The sequence below is a fragment of the Aptenodytes forsteri genome, unplaced genomic scaffold, assembly GCF_000699145.1.
Source record: "Aptenodytes forsteri isolate BGI_AS27 unplaced genomic scaffold, ASM69914v1 Scaffold13, whole genome shotgun sequence".
Classification (NCBI taxonomy): Eukaryota; Metazoa; Chordata; class Aves; order Sphenisciformes; family Spheniscidae; genus Aptenodytes; species Aptenodytes forsteri.
Genome location: NW_008794543.1, coordinates 6,647,112 through 6,668,051, shown reverse-complemented (window position 1 = coordinate 6,668,051; position 20,940 = coordinate 6,647,112).

Here is a 20,940-nt window from a genome sequence, read left to right as displayed (position 1 = left end):
ATCTCCCTGCATAGACCAAATGTTTCTAATTTCACCACACTACTGCAGTGCAGAGAGAAGCTGTGTGTTTGTCCTCGTGTGAATGCCCAAGTCCCACCTGGCAAAATATAAAAACTATAAGCAAAACAGTGTGCAAAACATTGCTTTTACAATTGGATTTAATCAAATGGATGCAGCAGAAGGGGTATTCAGAGCATGGCATGAATATTAGGACAACATTTGACTGGAATGGAAAAGCCATCATCAGGCATTTGGAAAAGGAATACGGCAACAAGGGGCAAGCACAAGGGAGTATTAAAATTTCAGCTCAAACTTCTGCATAATGTTGACAAAGATCCGCCACTTCTGAACAGAAATTCTGCTGCTGGGGGGAAAAAAAAAAAAAAATACATTTCAATATAAGCTAAAGAAGCAATGATGGGAGCTTCTTTTTCATATTGAATACCACTTGGACGCAATTAGGATAGTTCACACTTACATAGTAAAAGCAAGCACAGATCCATTTGCAAAAAATGAAAGACAAAAAATGAAAATTGCTGAGGGTAAGACAGAGTGCCTAGAAGCTGGGTGTCCAGACAGCATGACTCACAACACAAACTTTAGCTCTGACACATCTCAAGCCAGGAAATCACTCTAATTTGTGACATTGATTGCAATCAGTGAAGTGGCTACTGTACATAATAGCTGCTCTTCTGCGCAGTACGTTTTGTGCTGTACTTGGCTGATGCAAGCCAATTTATAGACTGCTAGGCGCTAATCCCCAAAAGAGAGACAGTCTTACTGCCTTTCTCCTCTGAAGCAAGCTTTTACTTTTCTTCCTTTGTTTCAACCCCATTTGTAAGACCTATCTGAACATTTCACTGTTCTCTTGGACCCCAGTGTACGCCAACATTACTTAGCTGGCAGTCATAAAGTGCAATATGGGGCTGATTCAAAGAGCAGTGAATCAGTGGAAGAAAGCCTACTGAACTGAGGTTCGGGGGAATCAAGCAAAGAAGCTGGGTATCACAATCTGTAAAGAAGGTCTATTTTAGGTTTCTGAGTCTCCAAAATATCCGTCAGTGTTAACAGGAATAGCAAAAGAAAGGACGTGATTTTTGCTTTACTTTCTCTACTCGTTTGCCTGTTATATTCAGTGTTTGACAGGCATATAGCTATATATAAAACATAATAAATGAATGTATCAAATAAACCAAAATCAGACTCTTAACATTAATAGTAACAAAGTAGAAATTATAATGGAATGACAATCACCCTTTCTAACAGGAAGAAAATGAAAAATGGCAAGATGCTTTCAGAAAGGTATACACAGCCTTGCAGATTCTTTTTTAAAATATAGCTTTGTATCTCTCAGATTGGAAAAGATGTTTCCTAAACGCATAAGTTTTAAGGTCAGAATGGACTATTATCACCACCTAGACACCTCAGCCTCCTTTATTGCACAAGCCATAGAATTTCACCAAGTAACTCCTACATCATGACAGAACTCATTGATCTAAGGCATATGCTACATTTAACAAAACAAAACAAAACAAAACAAGTTATTCGTGGTGCATTGTTCTTGGAATAACTTCTTTCAGTTCCACTATTCATAATACCAACAGGTAGACTCTTTTCCAACATATGCCTCAGAGAACCTACAGAGAATCTACCTACCAGCAGCCGAGTTGCTTATGGTGACCTACTTTTTAAGTTCATTTTACGTAGCCCATGACAGCTTGGCACAGCAACCTCAATCTATTCTGACACCAAGGCTCTACAGAGTTGTAGTGTCTATACCACAAACACTTTTTATGTGAGAAGAGAGAAAGACCTCTTGAGATAATGAAGTGACCAAACCTGAGCAGAATGGATGAATGACTGCTCTGGGCAGTAATTGATTGTCCAGCTTGCTAAGGAGCAGATCTGGCATTCTCAAGACGTTCCTGACTCATTCCAATTTCTTCATGATCCAGCTAGAACCAAAGCATGGTCACTTTTGTGTCTCTTTTCATCCTAGTCCTCACCACCTCAAACTCAGCTGTCGAGCACGTAGCAGCCTGCTCCATCACAGCTGCTATTGCCACAGCTTGGCTATGTGAAATCAGCCTCCCTGCTGCAGGTTATGTTCTGCACCATGGCATTTTGCCAGCCGCAACACCTAGCAGGATGTCTTCAAAGGCTTATTCAGAGTTTAAGCCCTAGATGTCAGGATCTGAAAGTATGCATCTCAGAAGGCTAAGTTAAGAGTCCTCATACATTAAGCTTCCAGATTGCTGCAGCTCTCTCCAGCTGCTGGCAGGGGATGGGAAGTCACAAGATATGAATCTCTCCCAAGTGCTGGGCTGTACTCTAGTTTCAGCGATTCGAGGAGGCAAGGGGATGGAGAGACAGCCAGCCCATGCTGTGGCACACCCCCTTTCCCTCCGCTTGTACCACACTCATGCTTTTTCACTCTGTCCCTTCACTCCCCTCTTCTCAGTAACTATGACGGGCAGATAAAATAACATTGCTGTATTATCTGTCAGATGTAGCTCCTTCGTGGTGACTTTCCTGCCTGTGGCCGTCTCTTTCCTGAAGCGTATTTTGGTCTCTCGGATGGAGGTGAGTAGCCTGTCCAGCGCAGGAAGAGCCGGAGTACTGGGCTATGCTGCCTTCTGGCGGCAAGACGAAAGGTGGCCTGGCAGAGCTTTGCCACGGCTAACACTTGTGACTTTACCGGGTAGCTATTTCTTGTGAGCTCTATCTTCCCTACAGAACCTGCGGGTTTTTGTGACAAGGTGCTAAAATTGAAACTAGTGGCAGAGTGCCTAAATCATCCCCAAGGACTTTAGCATTGTAAAGCCTGAAGAAGGGGGAAAAAAAAAGACTTCCAGACTTCAAATAGAAAGAATGAAAAGAAGGAAAAAAAGTCTATATATTATATATACTACAAAGAAACGAGACTCTGTCTTCCATTTGCCACAGCTGAAAAAAAGTACAATTCATTACAAGATAGGAAAAAGAAGCATATTTACAAAGTCCTCAAGAATGGGGTTATTCCAGCTCAATGTGAGGTTTATTTTGAAATACTCTTTTAGCAGCATTAGGAAGGACAAGAGTTGCCATATGAATACATGTATTATAATTACCAAAAAGAAAGCACCTCTCTCTTAAGGTGAAGTGTAACAGCCACTTCATAAGGTACGCTTCCTTCAGTGTGAACACATTGATGCCCTGTGTCTGCAAAGTAACTGATTCAGTAAGTACAAATGTAATATTAATTTTTTTTAATTCAGAAATATCTTTGTCCTTTCTTTTTTATCTCTAATCTCACCTTTCACCCTTTCCTAAGTAAAAAGAAATCTACTAGTTAAAAAAAACCCCGCTTATTTTAGATGTAGTTATCCTCCCATAATTTTCCACTACAGAAAATTTATCCAGATTTATCTGACATATGCAATAAAATCTGCGCTTGTAAATACAATTAACACTATACAGTACCCTATTAAAGCACACTAACTTATTAAAGCTTATCAGATACTAATTATGCTCAACTGGTGTTAATCTCAATATATCCTTCGGGGAAAAAACATGTTATCGACCAGGAATAACAATAACCTCAAATCAGAGGATTGGTTATGGAACATTAATGTATTTGGGGTTTTGTGATGGTACCTTTGAAAGAGACTGGCAATAGAGACATTTAACCAGCATTTTGGTATATTCAGAATTATGAGACTAATGCTGAACTTTTAACATACTCAGGCTCACTAGTTCAACAAGATAGTTCAAGAAGCACGGCAGTCTGTTCATGTAAGAGGGGACTGCCAGAGCATCAGTTTTTATGATGTACCACAGTACATTGTTCTCCCCACAGAAGACTTCTTATATGCTAATTTTTTTTTAGAATACAATAATATCTAAAAATACATATATATATACACACACTAAAATTTAAAATTTACAAGTAAGTCATCTAACCTTTATTGTGAATGGGATTGTTTAAGAGAAACTGCTGTGTCACCAATTGTCTACTCAACTAACAGGTGTTTATTCTAACCATGTTACTGTTCCTCATTAAAAACAGAGTTGGGATTTACAGTGTATTTTGTGTACCTAACGTGGCAGGATTTTTCAGAAATACCTCATGATTCTAGGCATTTTAATTTTTCAGATATTCAGGGGAGGCAGAGGATGGTATTTTTTTAATTAAGAAAAAAAGGCATTTCTTGAAGTATTGCTGGACAGCCACTTCAGACTTCAGTGTTATTAATCACTTGGGGAAAACCTCGGCTAGTCAGTCATATGCTATGAATGGAGCGGGTGCCCTGCTGTTTGTGTGTTTCATGCCTGTTGAGGTGAGCAGGAGTAACTGTACATTAGGGATTTTTAAAGCGTGTACATGAGTTACAGGCAAGCAAACAAGGTACAATAGGGAAAGGTAATGCAGGGCAGGCATTAAAATCCAATTAAATTAAATCAGTGTATTTCACTGTTGATGGGCATTGGTTCTCTTTCCTCTCCTGTAAACAGGGTATTGGGGTGTCAGACTCTGAAGCATAACTCATAGGATTTGAGCTGCTTTTTCAGAGAAATAAGCAACCAGCTGATTTCACGGTGTCTGTGCCACTGCAGAGTTGTCAGGGAAACATTCATATTTCCAAGGGGAAGAGAGCCAGTTCCTTCCACAGATGTTCTGCACGTACCAGACCTATGAACTAAGCATCTCTGAGTATTGTTGAGTGGTTTTTTCCTCATCTTTCACTGAGCTCCTGTCTATTTGCTCTTGAGTACAAGGCACCAGCATCTCATCCAGCAGGAGCCTGATGAGCAGGATTATGCAGGTCAGGGAGCTCTGCAGTTTGAGGAGACCCGCAGATTCCTGGTGGAGAGCAGCGCTCTGTGCCCTTCGGAGCACCGCGATGACGAGAGCGGAACACCATCTTGTCAAGTGTCTTGTCCACAAGGAACTGTTGTGTCTACCAAAACACACCTGTTGGGAAATGGTGCAGATGGTGTTCGACAAATCACGGACTTTGAACCACAGAGAGGAGCTCAACTCTCAGCTCCCTTAGCACCAAATTCTTTTCCTGTCCTAGGCCATACAGTGAAAAATAAAAAATATTTGTGCTGGAAGCCAACCCTGCAGATCAAGGAAAAAAGTAGATTTGTTATCAGCAGACCCCTGACAACACATGGTCTAAGAAGGCTCAGTTGTGCTATCATCCATCTTAGCTTACCTGGGATAATCCCTCCTTACAGCATTTCATATGCCTATTTTGCTATATAAAGTAATGCTAAAATTAATCAAAACAGTAAAGAAGACAATAGAGCCCTGTACACATGAATATTGTACTAGTTAAGAAAAAAAAATGGAGGGGGGGGAGGCCAAAGAGAAAAGGGAAAAGGGTAAATTTTCTCTAACTAGCCTATTTCTTTTACACTGAATTCAGGGAAATTAATTCCTCTACATACTGATAAAATATTTCTACAAACCCTATGAAAGCTGACAGCAGAAACTTTGGAAACATCTCCTACTTCTACAGATAAAACAAACCCCTAGGTTGGAATAAGAAGTCCAGAGGAGGGATATTTTAAGATCTGTGGACAAGAAAGTCTCAAAAGTTAGAACTATGGATGTGTGTATGAAAAGGGAATATTTAGATAGTGGGTTAGTTCAAAATTTGACAAAAAAGACCAAAGTATTGTGAGGTTAATGAGCAGTTTAGATGAAAGGAAATAAAGCAGAGAGCAATTGTACATAATGACAGAGAACCAAATCCTGCTTACTTTACTCGAGTTCAATATCAAGATGAAGGAAACTCTGTATGAACAAAACCAGAAGAATTTGATCTAAGATAGTAGTCCTACTCTCCTCCCACTGATGGAAGCAAGTTGACATCTGACACGAGTAATTCAAGTGAGTGATGTTACAAAGCACTTAAGAGAGAAAAAGAGTATATCTGTGTGCAAAATCATGGCCTGAAATTCAGTTTTACAAAAGGAAGCTAAATATTAATAGACAAGTAACAAGATATGACAATATAAAATACATATAAAAGGGTTGTTAAAAAGTAAAACCCCTACAGGCAATGCAGATTTCAAGTAGCTACCCAAACCATGAAGTGGAGAACATTAAGCAGAAGGGAAAATCAGGGAAAACAAACTGGGATAAAATACTGAAAGAGTAATACAACGCATACAAAACGTGAAAGAGGAAATTGGGAAGGGAGTAATGCATGGTTATATTTTGAAAAGCAGAGACATGCTTAGGGATGTACAGCGAAGGTGGAGAAGTAGCTAGACAACAGTAACCAAACAATTTATGTTTGTAAGTACGATGGTGGACATACATAGGTGGACATAAAGAGACTACAACTAGTCAGAATAAATCTTGGAGGGACATGGAAAACATGGGGGGAAGTGGATGGGATAGAGCAATAGAGTGGAAGGGTACAGGGGGAAATGGAGAATGCAAAATAATTAATATATGCCCAACTGCTCTGTGGCTCTTCCCACAATGAATGAACTTTTAGAGAAAACTAGGCTTATTAGCAAGCAAGCACAAAAATTAACTGTGAATAAAAAAAGATTAAAGAAGAATTATAGAATTAAGTTAAGTTTGCAAACAAGCCTCAAGGAAAAAATCAGAAGACAAGAATGAAAGTTAAATTGCACAAGAGGTTAAAACATACAATAAACGATTTTTAGAAATTGAAGAAGAAACCACTAAAGGTAATTGTAACATACTAGAAGCATTTATCCAGTCCAGCTTCTCTTTGTCATTAACAGATGTTGAAATCAATGAGATCAATGGGTTCAGCTAAAGCATTTGCGTCATCCTTATTCTCTAATAATAGATGAAAGCTGTTTTAGGCTGTGGGTTGGATGACTGGTGTAATGCCTGAAAGCAACAGCACATGAAGAAATAAAATGTTTTCTTTACAATGTGTTTATTTTGTGTATTTGTCAGCACTTGAGAATTATCCACATCATTGGTTTGCTGAAAGTTTGCCCCCTTTCTTCATCTCTGCAAAACAAAAGTGTATGCCAATAAAAGCAGTAGCAAAGCTGGAAGTGAAACGGTAGCAGGAAAGGTATATAATACAGGAAAGAGTAAATAATTTATGTTAAGAAAAGTTAGGCATGCTGCAAACACAGGTAACCCTCAAAGCTGAGCTCTGCAGAAGAACCAAATGACATGGCGTGACTTCGTGTGCTGTAGGAATGTCATATCCCAGTAAGTCAACAGTCGCAACCCTGAAATATTAGCTCTCCTGAACAGTCAAAAGTAAGATAGTAAATACCACCAAAATGCCGCTAAATCAGAAAAGACTGAATTATCTCAGAAGGAACTACACTTGTACTCCATTTCTAATAGACTGTTTGTGCCTACTTATGTTAATTTTTATAAGATTTGCACACATCACTGAGACTTGTAAGAAAGAAGAAAGACCCCTATCTTGCTTGAAGGATTTTGAGTCTTCCTTCTCTCAGCCACCTAATAATGACTCATTTTTTTCTTAATGATGGCAGGAAATGTTCAGCTCTTGAGTTTTCAAGAATAAAAACCATCACAGCTTTTTGGTCCTGTGGCTGTTTCCTCTAAAAACTATCAATGTAATAGGTTCTGAGTTTTGTTCATATATACGAATGGGACATAGTGGGATATTTCAAACAGTGATTTAGAAATGAAACCTTTATGTAGAAAGGTTGAGAGGTATAAAGCTTGAGAAAAGACAACATCCATAAAATTTTGACCAGATCTAGGGTGCAGAGGGGGAAAACTTATAAAGTCATAGCATACAGCTTAATAGAATTTAAAATAGTCTATAACCCACAACGCAGGGAATCAAATATAAAATGGAGGAAATAGATCCAGCACTAGGCAAGTAATAGAGAATAAGATCATATTTGGAATAATGGGCATCGTTCTGGTCACCTTATTGTAGAAGTGTTGAAACCTCATTGGTTGACATCTGATACGAGGTGGTTTTGGATGTCGTCCTGTTTCTTCCATTATCAATTTTGTGCTCGAGGGCAAATGCCAGCAGTGCTCATTTTAGTTTTTACCTCCTGCTGCAACTTCAACTGTCAGAGAGACAGCAGGAGTCAAAAATGAAAGGAGCCACCTTATAGAAATGCTGTGCCACTATGTCATTTTTAAACTGACAGCTTTTTACAGTCCAATTTCTCAGGGAAAGAAAAAAAGGACTTTCATTTTCACCTCCCACTGCTGCTTTGACAGAGAAAGACATTCACCTAGGTCTGAATGCTGGTGGGAGGCAAAAATGTAAAACTGTGGCAGAGTGTTTGTAAGTGGGCTTTGACTACCCCATAGAAGGATAAGCTGATTTGGGACAAGTTGAACTCTAACCTTTGCTTACCAGGTGGCAAAAGAGAAAAATGTGTCCACCTGCCCTTAATGCAATAGACGGAGACTATCCTGAAGGATATACGTGAATATAGAAGAGCCAGATACACCTAAGGATTTCAGTTCATCTGAAAACATAAAAATGACTGTTTTAATAGTCTTTGGCCTTCAAGAAATTGGCAATTGAGAAGATTCTTTTATGAGAACAACCATTGAGGAAGGTAGAAATGACTAAAAGGAGGAATTTAGGAAAAAGATATCATGCTCCTTATATTAGTAGTATATAGTAAGGAAAATCCCCCCCAATCAAAGGACTCAGAAAAAGAAGCTAAGAAAAAACTGAATGCTGAAGAACCACACATAGTAATGTTTCTACAGTTATTAACATAATAGGTACAAAAGCAAAATATTTATGATGGTGAAAACAAAGTAGTAAGAAACAATGATATTAAAGTACATCTATGAGAGATCCCTCTAACATCTTAATCTATCTAGCTTCCATGACATGTATAGGATTTAGAAAACTCAGAATCTAATAGAATAATATAATGTAGTAATACAATATAAAAGTGGAAATAGCCCCTACTTGCTGCTTGATTCAGTTTTTCATTTTCAAAGTATCTGTTACATACTCTTCTGAGCTCAGAGTTAAAATTAATTGCAAGTGATGATGTTGTTCAAGCTAAAGAAATTAATCTCCTGTCATTTAAAACTGTCTATTGTTAATCTTGTATTCCTTGTTTTGGGTCTCTGCTTCTGACAATGTCCATGACCATGTCAGGCTTAGATGGATGCACTTGACTAGAACATGCAAAACATTTGGCTCTCAAGGACAAGAACGCTGAATATCTCCAAATGCATTGTTTAGTGAGACTGTCTAGAATAGCAACAAAGCTGTGATATCTGGAAAACGTGCACACTTTCCAAGAAAAATAGCATATACATATATGGGGTATACACTTACATATACATATATTAATATATAAATATATATATGTATTTAAAAACATAAAATAGTGTGCATTGAACACACAAGCTGTACCTGGGGTTTTCTAATGCAAGTTTGGAAAGCTAAGCCTTGTAATGGAAACACATCATAGATTGTGATGATATCTCAAGTTATAATTAATGCCATGGGCCCGGCTCCAACTGTTTTTTCAAGTATATGGGATAGCAAAACAGCGTTCTGAATTCTGTATCTTTTATACATTTTATTTTCTATTTTTTCATTTAGAATGATTTTTAAATCTGATTTCATTCATCTAAGCTGACTGACAAAATCTTTTTTCATTATATATTTCTTACCTTCTGATAATTTTACATGAAGAAAGTTGTTTTCAAGTCCCCACCACTGTTTTCCAAGATACTTGGCTGCTACCAAGAAACCACAGTCCTCTTTTCCCTATCTGTTTCATTTTCACACAACACATCCTGATCCACAAATTTCCTTTAAAACAAGTGGGCTTGCACACACGGATACTCTCCTGTACGGTTGATTCTCTAGTGAAAGGTATTGAAACAATTCTCAGTAAAATTGCCTTGAGTGTTTCTAGGCCTTATTGCTATAAAAGAAAGCTTGAACACATGAATTGGGCAAAAAGTGATACAAATTATGTCTGCATAAGTGCCCTTGTAATATGAAACATTATCAGTTGTACTTATGAAGGGTCTGTTGACGGAAACATCAAGATAATAAGTGATACACAAAAAGAATGGGAAAGGTAGGACAACGTTAAATACATAAGCAGTATTGTAATGGCTGAACTGGAGCTTCTGAACTGATTGCATAATCACTTCCCAATTCAATAATTATTTTTTATTATTATTTATTCTGAGTTGCAATGTAAGTTTCAAGCTTTCTATCAGAGCAGTTTACAGCAATTTTAGAGCAGAATTTGAATCCAGCTTCACTGGATGAAACCAGTGAGAGGTAAACCAAGGAGCACAGAGAATTTATATGCCATCATATTTGAAATAGCCATACGGCCTGCTGAGAACATCATTTTATGTAGGTGGAGCTTGTTTTGTAGTTGTGACTAAAGAGGGTATAATTGTCTCCTTTTCCCCCTTTCCTGGCTAGCCAACGCTCCAGAGAAACAGAGAGCAGGTAGCTGGAGAGGAGGCAGAGGTAGCATGGGAACAGGCTTTGAGGAAATGGGGAACAAAGAAGTACTCAGGATAAACAGAGCAATTGTCTCAGAGATGTGAATCTTGGAAACAGAGTAAAAGCCCAGGTGTGTTCAGAGGTAATTGCATGGAATAATAAAGAGCAGTTTCTCCTAAGTAATCACCTTACGGAAGAGAACGTTTTTACCATTGATAGCAAAAGCAAGGCAGGCTGCAGAAAAATTACATAAAGAAGGGGGTTGGGTTTGGGTTTTTCTTTTCCTCTCATGCTGAACCCAAAGTTTTCTCAGTTTCTATCTGAATTCAGGATAGCTCACTATGCCTCACTGTCTTCCCCACTTACAGTACAATTGGGTTGTTTTTCCACTGCCTTTCAGTGGTACATTTGTTCCCGAGTCAGTTTTGAACATCAGCTTCAGAAAGGGGCATATCTGTGAAAGTATCTGCGTACCTAATGATTTGGAGGAGGGCCCAGCGGAACTTCACCTGTTTCCCAAGAAAATCCCATCAAGCACTAAAAGAATCAGGTGATTCTGAAAAATTTCTGCTACATGCCCCTTTCGGTTTAGAGCTTTAAAACCTCTGGTTCTTAACCAGGCTGATAAAGCCAGAGGCCAAGTCAAACGGAGTATATGGTGGCTGTATGCTGAGAGTTAGGGGAGGTGGGATCTGTGAAAGTATCTGCGTACCTAATGATTTGGAGGAGGGCCCAGCGGAACTTCACCTGTTTCCCAAGAAAATCCCATCAAGCACTAAAAGAATCAGGTGATTCTGAAAAATTTCTGCTACATGCCCCTTTCGGTTTAGAGCTTTAAAACCTCTGGTTCTTAACCAGGCTGATAAAGCCAGAGGCCAAGTCAAACGGAGTATATGGTGGCTGTATACTGAGGGGGGGGGGGGGTGGGGGGAGGGGGAAGGGGAAGAAAGGGGGGGAAAAATAAAAACACAGAAGAAAAAACCTGAAACAATATTGGGTTTGACTTTGCATAGATACCTCCTGATAAGAATTTTAATGCAACATATATGAAGTCCAAATTCCTCTCTTATTTGCACTGATAGCTAGAGGAAATGTTTTGACTGACAGGAAGTCAGTTCATGTTCTGATATACAGCTTTTCATTATTACAGTGCTATATAGGTTCAGCACGAATCCCCAAGAGCAAATCCCTAGTATATCCTAGCACATTGTTCTTTTCACTCCGGATGGCTGAAATCCTAATGGAAATCTTATGTTTATTTATTTATTTTCTAAATCTTTCTTTCTCTCACTCAAACCTCAAGTGATTTCATTATGATTTCTATCTTTTAATGACTACTTGGCCCGCTCTGGGTCTCACCTTGTCCACACTAATGCAAATACTCTGATGAGTTTTATGGGGCCAACTATACAAGCAGAAAAGACTTACTACGGTGTGTTTGCAGGATTGGACTTTTGGTTGGTAAATTATTCAGGTTCAAACATTAAAGGTACTGGTTTTTAACTGGCAGATTGGTTGAATTATGTAACTGCAAGGAGCTACATTTATTTCTAGTATTAATCCCATGATGAAATGGCTGAGCAATGAAAGTCATCAGGATATGGCTGGGATATTGTTAGAGGTGAATCAACAGCTACAGAGTTCACTTGAGGAAGGACTTGCAGTGAGCCAGCAAGAGAAAAGTTTGGTTGTACAGCAAGAAAGCAGATGCCAGGGTGTCCAGCAAAGCATAATAATGAGAGCTTTTTCTATCAACCCCCTCCCCCCAAAAAACCCAAACAAACCAACAATAACAACAAAACCCAACAAAACAGTAATTACACTCCCTATTTTTACCAAATGGGGAAATCAGCTTTTTCCAGCCAATCCACCAAGGCATCCCTGGAGTGCTAACCATTTAGAAATGTGTTAGGAAGAACCACACCTGAAAAGAAACCTGCATTGTCATTTCTACAAGTGGAAGAAAGCTCCAGATGTAAACGATCCCCTCTGCATCACTGGAGAGAGAATGTTTGGGAATTTTTGCTATGGGTTATGGAGTCGCACAGAAAATCCTCTGTCTCCTCAAGGCTAAATAGAAGAGGGTCTGAACCCAAGTTGAACCTCATGATTGATTGTTAAGCAAAAAGAAAAAAAGTCCTTTAATTATATCATTATACTTCTGACTTACCCAGAAGGAGTTACAAAATAATAATTAAAAAAAAGCAGTATTTTAAAGGTTTGTGGTGTGGGTTTTTTTGTGATGGAGAAAGAAAATAAGAGCTCATGAGAAAGCCTCTTCTCATACTGCAGTCTTCTATAACCAAGGAGTTCAAAGGTTTGGATAAAGACTGACATTTTTACTCTTTCATAATCAGAAATTTAACAAAAGCTATCTTATTTTCATTTCATGACTACCCTGCTGCTATTATAATTAATACATATTATTATACTGATATTCTAAGGCACAGACCTACTAGTTATTAAGCAAATCTAAGTATCTCACAGAAACAGATTATACTGTTGTATGAGTTATTGAGTTATTGGGATCTGTTTGAAATGGCAGTACCGGAGAATGTTGAAACAGTAATAATGAAGGCCTTAAATTAACACAGAACCTTTTTATTCCAGACGATCACAGCTACAAGTTTCTTCGGTCATATGTACACATGCATATAAACAGATACAGACACACATATAAATGTATTTGGATACAGAAGCTTTTAAACAGAGCAAAAAATTCTTAACACAGGAAGAAACAACCGCATCACTATTGTGAGGATGAGGAACTGCATCAGAGTTAAATCATAATATTTTTAATTTTTCAAAGTAAGAAAAAAAACTTCTTTAAATGTATGTCTCGATTCACCAACCTCTGTTTTGAAAATCTTGCCCACGAGACAGAGAAGGGAGCCCAGACAGAGTTGTTTAATTTCCCACGAGACAGAGAAGGGAGCCCAGACACAGAGTAGTTAATTTCACTTCTCTGGTAATACAATTAATTTCTGATTCTGCCAGGATAACACACAATGAAGCAGTAAAACTGGGCAGCAATCCTGTAGCATTTAAAGGAAAATTTCTACTACAGTTTACAGAAAAATCGCACTATTGTCACATTGATGAGGAGCTTGTTCATCTTTTTACGAAAGCCTAGAATGTCCCAAAAATGCTGAATGTCTTCTAAAACAATGTTGATCTTAGAATAGGTATCTTTATTACATTGGAAAAACCTTGGGAGCATCTATCTGTATTTAAAAGAATTTTAATTACACAGAGCATTTATATAGTCTGATTTGAGCAATTCACTTGCTATTAATTAGTATTTTAAAACCTCAATAATAGCGTGAAATGTAATATTTTTTGTACCAAACAGAGTATTTAACTTGTGCACTTACTTTCAGTCAGATCTGTAAAGATAAGATACAAAGTAAATTGAGGCAAAGTTCAGTTGCTATCTCTCACTGCCTAAAAACCACTGAAAAAGAAAGGTAACATTGTCAGTGTTTTCTGACTTTAACTCAGTTGGGAGGCATCAGTGGTAAGTTTCAACTGCTGAGATGCATTTGATGAAAATCTTAAAAGCAATTGAGTAGTCTAAACTGTTGACTTTTATGAATTTGTATTGCGAATTACTCTTTGAAGGCTCTTTACCTGGGAGGCTTTGAACTGCCATTGTTGTGCCAAGCTTCCTGTATTTGGAGATAACAAAAATTAACTTTTCAAAGATTCAGTGGTCTGGAAACTAGGAAGTTTTTTAAAAGGTTTAGTTCCAAGAGTACAGCAACACCCCGAACCCTTAATTATTGGAGACAATCTTTAATGCTTATCATCCAAATAAGAACAGGTCTGTTCATTATTGTTTCAAACAGATAATCTGAGCTCTTTCATTCGTGGATTAGTTGGACGTTTGTTTTCACAGAATTTTATGGATGATTTGATGTTGCCTTTGAAAGGTGGTGGGGCACTGCTGTATTTACTTCATTTTCTTTTTATCCCTGTAGATTTTTTCACACAGTCATTAGGAGCACAAAAGTAGCTCCACGGTGAGTTTATCCCTTTCACTTTGTAAGGCATTCCTTAATGGTAAGATATATATATTTTTTTTATTTCTAAACATAAAGGGCCTGATCCTGCATGGTAGTGAGTGCTTTTAGCTCCCTTCGAAGCTAACAGGCACCAAGTTTGTTCAGCGTACCACAGAAGATACCCAGCAGGATGCAAATCTGGGCTCAGAGTGATTTAAAGACAGTATGTGTTTTGAGTCCCATTCAAACCATACTTCTGCACAAGAAATTTATTTTGACATGACTGAAAGACAAATCAGGCATTCACCTTCTTTCCTGTGGCATATGAAACCATAGATTTAATAAACTCAGAAGACACCTTGTTTACTGCAGCAAGATGGTCACTGCAGTGCTAGCCCATTCAATCTACCTTGTAAGGAACCATGTTAATTACAGCAAGGAGATGTGGGGGATAAACCTTACTACTACCACAAGCTTGCCTGAACTTGAAGAAACACAATTGTTTCTAACATCTGAAATACAGACGTTTGAGATTTCTCCTTTGTTTCAGCATCCAGTACTAAGTTTGGAAAGAATATGTAACTTTTCTGGATATTTGTTGTTATGATTAGGGCTTTTCATACAGTATTTCATAGGAATCTTTAATTGTCAGTTTTGCATAATAGAGGGCACATAGATTGCAAACAGCTATCTACAAACTCAGACAGCTAGCAGAGAAGCCAAAGTATATAATTCAAATCCAGGATGCAACTTTTTGCCATGAAACATCAATATGATACAAAGATAGGGTTGTCTCAGGGGGGAAAAAAAAAAAAAATTTCCAAGATACTTGTTTTAAAAAGATAAACTACCAAAAATGGACTCTAACTTCTCTGAGAAAAACTGACAGTTTGAAGCTGCACAAAGGATTCTAGGAACAAAAAAAGATTACTGAGAATTATTTTCTTTACAGACACTCTGAAGTCCACAAACGTGAAGGAAATATTTTGGTTAGTCGAAGCCCACCTGCATTACTGAGGAGCCTTAATACTCTCAGCAGCTATAATACAAATCTGTTCTCAGGTCACTAACAGAGTCAGCAGAGCAGAGCTGAAAATTGCTAAGTCAAACATCAGGAGAACAGCTCCAGTTAACATCCAATTTGAGTAGGACAACATTTGTAATCTCTAATACTTTTCTAACTCACCTAATCTACAGAGGCAATGCGGTATAACATGCACCAAGAAAGACAGGAGTCCGCAAAGCAGAGGGAAATGAGTGGAAATTCTTTCCTTTCTAATTGACAGAACCTAATGCCAGATGGCCTTGCCCTTTAAACAACTCTTCAAACACACATGCATAGTCTGGGAGGTGAGGAACAGACAGAATGTAGCATTACTACTGATTTCCAGAGTTGTTGATGAGAGGAAATAAGATCATCCGAGTTTCCCCTTCCTTTCCCCATCCCCTATCTCCCCCTCAGCCTATAAACCTACTGCCTCATACTTTGCCTCCCAGAAGGGATACGTGCTTGGACTGGCTGACAAAAAAACATAGGAAATGCAGCCCAATACATGGCTATTCTAACTACTGTATCACATTGTAATTATGTCTTCACCGAAAGCAAAAGAAGTATGAAAGATGTTTAGCACACAAAGACTTAGGAATGTAGCTAGGTTTTATCATATCTTTAAAATAAAAATTAAAAATCCAGGTCATGATTCTGACAAGCTGGCTCAGCACCATGATCACTGGATGTCCGCGCACCTTAACTCCTGGACTCCCAGAGTCTCCCTGACCAGGGGTATTTCTGTATTCACCATAGCATTACACTAAGCAAAGCAGACTAGCAGGCGAAAAAGCTGGAACGGACTAAACTAGAGACAGTCTAAAACCCATTCAAAATCCACACACCAACCAGACAGAAATATATTCAGGCAATGCCACAAGAGTAAAAGAAATAAGAACAGGTTTTTTCTTCTCCTCCACACAGCTGCAAAATACTGACTGGCAGGGATCAACATCTATTCACTGGATGAAACGTTGGATTCACCAAACCCAGGAAGATGAAAATGACGATAAGAGTGAAAATATGCTTCAGAAAACTACTGGAGCACTATTGTTCTTTTCCGTTGAAGACAATTGCCCTTTGTTCATCAAATGTCAATCTAACTCGCTACAGCTTTCATAATAAGGACTCATGAGTAGGTGTAAATGAAAGAAGACTCTCTGTTATTTAAATTGAAATCCTCTTGCAGTTCCTTGGTATGTAAATTACAGATTAAGTTATACACTGATAGAGATGGTATAAATAGATCTGGCAGAATCTAAGGGGACCTTTTGAATTGTTCTAAGTAACATGCACCACGTCTGAATTTGGCCTTGAATACAGACACAGAGGCAAACACAGAAAGGAAAATTCAACTACTGGAGAAACTTTGAATGTGTCTATAGGCAGTGCAGAAACGAACAGGCCCAGCAAGGAAGATGATACATCCTCCCTTATATTCAGGGTCAAACAAGAATATCAGTAAAGAAAGACATTACACTTTATCTGGAAAGGAAACTTTCACCAAACTGCTTAAGATCCAACAGGACTGTTAGCAGTAAAATGTCTCCTAATGACAGCAAGACCTAACACCTTGTGAAATCCAGCCCTGCTTAGTACCACTGGAGATGTAAAGCACAAGAATCCATGAAGGTGACATGCCACAGGAAACCTTTAAATCTGTAATGTTGATAAGGATTTTTTTATCAAAAAAACTTCCACAGAAGTATAAGCTTGTTAGTCTTTGGGGACATAACGTATGGCCTAGCCTTTTAAGACATCCTTGTTTCTTAACTGACAAACCAAGCGCTTTAGACTTGGAAGCTGCAAAATTCAGTAGGTCTGCTAATAACAGTATATTGAACTTGTGAGAAAGTTTAATACTCTGGCCTTTCTTCACCTACTGTAGATGATATACGCTATGCTGGAGGATAACATTATTTATATCATCACAATCATCAAAACTGCAACTGACAAAACGAAACTAGAGGGTGGGCTAAATAAAAAGGGTATGTATCATCCTGGCTTTGAAAGGAATATTACATATGCATTGCATAGCATACCTATATTGAAAGTTAAATGCTAGAAAAGAACAGAAAAGTAATATACAGTATCCTGGTTGTGAGCAAGGATGACAGAATGATAAAGCACTTAGGGACCAATCCATAAGGTTATTTAGGTGTCAAGCTGCCTATATTCATTCATTTCAATGGAAAGTAAGACACTAAATAGGATTCAAGTAACTAGAAGCCAGTGTGCATACAGGACTTTTTTTCTTTTCTTTTTTTTCTTTTTCTTTTGATCATGCCTTTTTTAATGGATCCTAAATGTGCAGATGATGTTTTCCACTAATCATGCTTAGCAGTAGAAACATTATGTTTCAAAATACAGGCTCAGTACTAAAGACGCAAATATATACATAGCATGAGCAGCATATAATGGTCAAAAGAAGGAAGGGTAGGGACAGAAAAAAGACGGAACTATATCAGCCAATACCTGTGTAATTCAAGCTGCCTATATTCATTCATTTCAATGGAAAGTAAGACACTAAATAGGATTCAAGTAACTAGAAGCCAGTGTGCATACAGGACTTTTTTTCTTTTCTTTTTTTTCTTTTTCTTTTGATCATGCCTTTTTTAATGGATCCTAAATGTGCAGATGATGTTTTCCACTAATCATGCTTAGCAGTAGAAACATTATGTTTCAAAATACAGGCTCAGTACTAAAGACGCAAATATATACATAGCATGAGCAGCATATAATGGTCAAAAGAAGGAAGGGTAGGGACAGAAAAAAGACGGAACTATATCAGCCAATAAACCTGTGTAATAATCTTCAAAGCAAAACTATTTTGATAAGCTGTTTTAGATAAAAAGGTCTTGTTTGCACAGCAAATTCTGTAGGCACTCGTGTGAAGTACACAATCAATATCAACAAATTGGTTTGTATCCTATTCCAAAATACAGAAGGAAGAAAGAGCACAACTGCATAACTAAAGATGTCTTTCCTATCCTATCTGTGATATACAAAAAGCGTAAGGTAAGGTAGGTGTATCCTTTCGACAGAGAGCAACATCTGTATTAGAAACACTTCTGTTATCTTGTTAATTTCTTTGTATAAAAATCTTCTCATGACACTCAAAAAATCAGAAATGCCAATGGTATTGCTGGCATTTGAGAAGCCCTCTTGTAAAGTACAGGGATGCTGCAACTCTGAAACAGTTAAGAAAAAGGGAAGCCTTAGAATGTTCTATTAAATATATCCTGACACAAACAGAGATGCTGATGACAGAAAGAAAAGTTAAGCAACCCACCACAGTCTTGACCTCAAGTCAATGACAAGACTGACACTCCAAATCTGTTCTGGCAAAGTGCATTCCATAGCTGCATGAAAAAGCTATGGGACACAGTGATTTATAATTCTCGCTCTGAACAAATGAAAGCCCAACATTTTACACTTGAGTAAAATCGGGCCTGGACAATAGGGAACCAAAAACTCATTTGGATACATGTGGTGTTTTAAAACACATCACCAGGATCTTCAAATCGATCCAGTACCTAATGGCAGGCAGCACTGAGATCTCAGCACAGAGACATATGATGACCGGCTATTGTGCATGTTTAAAATCTCAGTGGTTGCATTATTGTACAAGTTCTTGTTTTGTGAAAGGAGGGCTGAGCAAGACCTGCAAGCAGGGAATTACAGTAATCCAGACAAGATGTCACAGAAGCATGAATTAACGTTTCAGTATCTCTATGTGACAACGGTCTCAAAGTTGTTATATTTCTAGGTTGATAATAGGAGTTTTGTTCCCCCTGAATGCACATGATCCCCAAAGAAAAGCCCTCAATTAAAGTTTACCTCTACATTTTGTACAGATGAAGACCAAGCAGTATTTATGTGCGGTACAGTGAAGGAACAAATCTTCAGACACAGTGTTAACAGCATTATTAAGCACAGTGGTCTCATCTTTTTCATGTTTAAAGCAATTTCGGGGCAGTCAGAACTACACTTCATAAGAAATGGGGATCAGATGCTCCTATTGAGTCTGTAGCAAAACAATGTAAGTCTTCTTTCCAATAGCTGTGCAAGCTTTTTACTTCTGCTCTTCTCATCTTCCCCTGGATCTTATTATCCCCTTTTGTCTACGATGCTTAATCAGAGACACAGCAGTTTAAACGGCTATATGGCCTGAAAGATGACTTCTTTATCACCTCTGCACCTTTATAACATAAGTAAGTGACAGATAAATTGTATAAGAAAGCCTAGACTGTGACCTGAGCTAATAATTTTTGTGGGCTAAGTCCTGGCATTGTAAGTCTTGCACAGTGATTGTTCAGGCAAAACCCACACAGGAGTGAGTAAGAGCTTTACCAGAGTCAAGCCCAAATAAAAGCAGAGTAGGGACCTCAAGATTTGGCCTTTTTTGACTTTCTACTTAGAATTTCTTGCAAGCATATTGGACCACGTTTTCAAAAGCATTCAGAAGAGTGAAAGTCCGCTCTATGTTATTTTATAAAACACTACAGTTCTGTACCTACATTATTGGGGTATTTTCCAACAATTTTCTGAATAAATCCAATATGCTACATAATAGCACTTCAAGTTTGCCAATAAAATAATCAAAAACTTCAGCTTCACATATTACTTTGGTTAGAAGAGACAGGGTTAATACCGAAATACTTCTAATACATCTTGTCATTTTATAAGGGCTATGCTTTGAAAATAAGCTTGGTGGTGCTTACAGTATCAAAAAACCCCATATATTCAGAACTACAGTCACCAGTCAACAGGCTTCGCTGACAAAGCTAAAAACGAGCACACACTTTTTATTTCTCTTCATCAGAATATCCCAGGAAAAAGGGCTGAGTGTGCTCTCTCCCAGGAGAGCCTCAGCCCCAGTGTCCAGGTGTGAAACCCATCAAAGCGAGTCATTGGGAGCAGGTCTCTGGATCACCTTTCAGTCTAAGGGGGGTCACTGTGTAGAGGTGTGGGACACACTATGGGATGCAGAGAACACTTTGGAAAGCAGCTTTGCAGGAAAAGACTTGGTTCCAGAGGGCAGCAAGCTGAACATGAGCCAGCAATGTGCCCTTGCAGCAAAGGTGGCTAACAGTACATGCTGGGCTCCAGCATTAGGAGGAGTGCTGCCAGCAGGCCAAGGGAGGTGATCCTTCCCCTCTACTCAGCACTGGGGAGGCCACACCTGGAGTACTGTGTCCAGTTCCGGGCTCCCCTGTACGAGAGACATGGACATACTGGAGAGAGTCCAGCAAAGGGCCACAAAGATGATGAAGGGACTTGAGCATCTCTCCTATGAGGAAAGGCTGAGAGAGCTGGGACCGTTCAGCCTGGAGCAGAAAAGGCTCAGCGGGTATCTCATCAATGTATATAAATACCTGAAGGGAGGGTGTAAAGAAGACAGAGCCAGGCCCTTTTCAGTGGTGCTCAGTGACAGGACAAGAGGCAA